Below are 3276 nucleotides of genomic sequence, written 5' to 3'. Positions count from 1 at the left end.
TAAAATTAGATAACTCAATTTTTATTTTATTCAATAGTGATCTTTGCATTTCTAATTACAAATAAATGTTCACTGAATTATTAAATACATTACTCAATCACAGAGATATGGGATGGAACGCTGACTTTGTCTCTGATTAAATGGTTTTGAGCATGTTTTCTCATCTGTAATTTGTGAAAAGTAGTATAGTTATCACTTCCCCACAGGGTGACTGTTTAGATGAAATGAGATCACATGTGGGAAAGAATAAACCACAACGGCTGTCACATAATTGATGTTAAGTAACATTTATCTGAATGTATTCACACCCAAGACTACTTCTTTCTAGTGTAAGACCTTGTTACTGGGTAAGCAGATTGCTCATACAAGGTAAGCAGTTCCAATTGTATTGAAATCATTTGCACAAAATGTTTTCTTTTCCATTCAACATTGCTTGTTTACATGGTGTCGGATCAAATGGAAGAGAGAAGAACAACATGATTCATGATCTTCTTCTAAGGAGGCAGCTGCAGCATAAAGGAGGTCTCAGGAAACAGGATAATCTGTTTATGGGGCCACAACTCTGTGATCCCTGACCTGTTTTAATCCTCAGCAGTGGGTATGTGTGGCACTTTTGTCCCCAGGTGGAACTGAATGTTGGAAAAAAAAAACCCTACTATTTTGATATTTTTCTTTTATTGTTGCTGATAGCTTGAAAACCTTTGGTAGATGTTTTAAATCTTCTTTTTCTTCATCAGGTTCAAGAGTTCGCATCCCCTGCTTTCCAAAAGTAACCAGGATTGTCCTGAAATCCCATCTCTCTTGAGGATTTGGGATGCTCTTGAGTATCTGCCCCAGTAAGAAAACAAGCTAAAGGAATGTGGAAATGTGAAGCCATCTGGATGCTGGTCCACTTTCACACCGGCTCTAGGGGTCACTGAGGGCCCTCCAAGGGATGCTGAGACCTAGCTCCTACAGGAAACATTTGATCTCATCCCAATAGTGCCTGGACATGTGGATTGTCTCCAAACTGGGTGGTAAGAGAAGATTTGAATTGAGGGACTTGAAGGGGGTGTTTGGAAAGTGATTCCTGTTTCCTAAGAAGTATCAAAGTTCCAAGTCCCAAGTGGTCTGATTAATATCACATTTCATTACATGTCTTTTTTTTTTCCTCTTAAGTATATGCCGATGGAAATTGCAAGCATTTAATGTGGGAGATACTTTGCTTAATGTTAGAAGCATGGCAATGAATGGATGACATACAGTCTCTACCCTCCAAGATCCCTGGTGGTAGGCAGACAAATGAGCAGGCCTTGGCAATATGGGGTGATGTGTTAAGACAGGTTCCAGCAGAGACAGGTTAAGACAGAGTCAATCATAGAAGAGAAGGTTGGTACCTCTTTCCTTCAACAGGATCCCAAATGACTAGATTTGTTATTCATTCAATAAATAATGAACACATATTGTGTTGTACTCTGTGTACTAGTTCTTTGTGTGCTGTTTTAAGGAGTGTATTAGTCTGGTCAAGTTGCTATAAGAGAATACCGTAGACTCAGTGGATTAAACAACAGAAATTTATTTCTCACAATTCTGGAGGCTGGAAATCCAAGATAAAAGTGCCAATTAGGCAAGGTTCATTCTGAAGCCTCTTCTCTTGGCTTGTAGGCAGCTGCCACCTCACTGTCTGCTCACATGAGTTTTACTTGGTGCATGTGTTCTCAGAGTAGGGGTTGAGAGAGATAGAGGGAATGAATATGACTTCTGATATCTCTTCTTATAAAGACACTAATATACTATATTGGTGCCCCATCATTTAATCTTACAAACTTAGAGACCCCTATGTCCAAAGATAGCCACACAGGTAGTTAAGGGAGTTAACATATGAATTTGGAGTGACACAAACATTCAGTATACAATAAGGAGAGATGGGGATTCATCTATAAAAAGTGCATGGAGGTGACAAGTGAGAATTCTAAATATAGCATGTGTATATCAATAAGGGATTGGAGTAGGATTGACAGATAAAACACAGGGTACCCAGTTACATTTGAATTTTAGATTAACAACAAATATTTTTTTAGCATAAGTATGTCTCAAATATTGCATCAGACACACACTAAAATATATCATTGTTTATCCAAATTTCAGATGTAACTGGGTGTCCTGTATTTTGATTTGCTAAATCTGATGCTCATTGAATAGAAAATTGTTACATTTGGGGGACTGTTTGTGGCATAGTAAAATTGGCACATTGGGGGTAGAAGCTGGAAGATGCAGTTAGGAGGGCTTTGTTATAGTATAATGAGGTTGGATTGTGAGTCATCACAGCAAGAAAACCCTTTAACCTCTCCTATCAGACAATTTGGTGGACCTGTATCTTCTAACTCTGTGGTTTATATAGTCCCAAAGAACATGTATAATCCAAAAAAGTAACAAACTCATTTTTGTTCAGTCCTACTGTTATGTGCCAAATTGTGTCTCTTCAAAAGTTCACATATTGGAATGTTAACCCCCAGGACCTGACAATAAGACTGTATTTGAAAATAAGTTTCAAAAGAAATGATTAAATTGAAATTAGATCATAAAGGTGGGCCCTAATCCAACAGTTCTGGTGTCCTTATAAGAAGAGAAAATTTGACCACAGAGACACACATAAAGGGAAGATCATGTGAAGACACAGGGAAAAGATGACTATCTACAAACCAAGGGGAGAGGCAGGGTACTGACCCTTCCCTCATGGCCCTCAGAAGGAACCAACCCTCTGCCACCTTGATCTTAGACTTCTAGACTCCAGAACTGTGAGAAAATAAATTCCTGTTGTTTAAGCCACCTTGTCAGTGGTACTTTGTAATGATAGCCCTAGCAAACTAATACACTTAACCTTTACCATAAAAAGAAAGAAATATTGATGTTCATTTCATCTTAATAGAAAGCCCTTTCTGAACCCACAGTGATGACAAAAGCATCAGCTGCAAGAGCTGGGATAGCTTTACCAACCCTCAAGACCTACCTTTACCTGAGCTTCCCCATGTGTGATTAGAAAGCTGAGGTCCACAGGGTAAGAGATTTACCTGAGAGTGTGTCGTGAGTTCAGGGGAGAATATGAAGACCAGGCACATACATGGATTAGGAATATGGGAACCAATGTGCACATGGAGGTAACACTGTCTTGTCTCAAGTGGGTTCTGGAAGTTCATTAGACCTCTGTTATGGTCTGAATGTGTGTGTCCCCTCAAAATGCATAAGTGAGATCCTAACCCCCGGTGATGATATTAGGAGATGTGGCCTTTGGGAGGT

Source organism: Propithecus coquereli, unplaced genomic scaffold (genome assembly GCF_000956105.1).
Source record: "Propithecus coquereli isolate 6110/MARCELLA unplaced genomic scaffold, Pcoq_1.0 Scaffold13, whole genome shotgun sequence".
Taxonomy (NCBI): domain Eukaryota; kingdom Metazoa; phylum Chordata; class Mammalia; order Primates; family Indriidae; genus Propithecus; species Propithecus coquereli.
Note: the sequence above shows the minus strand (reverse complement) of the source record.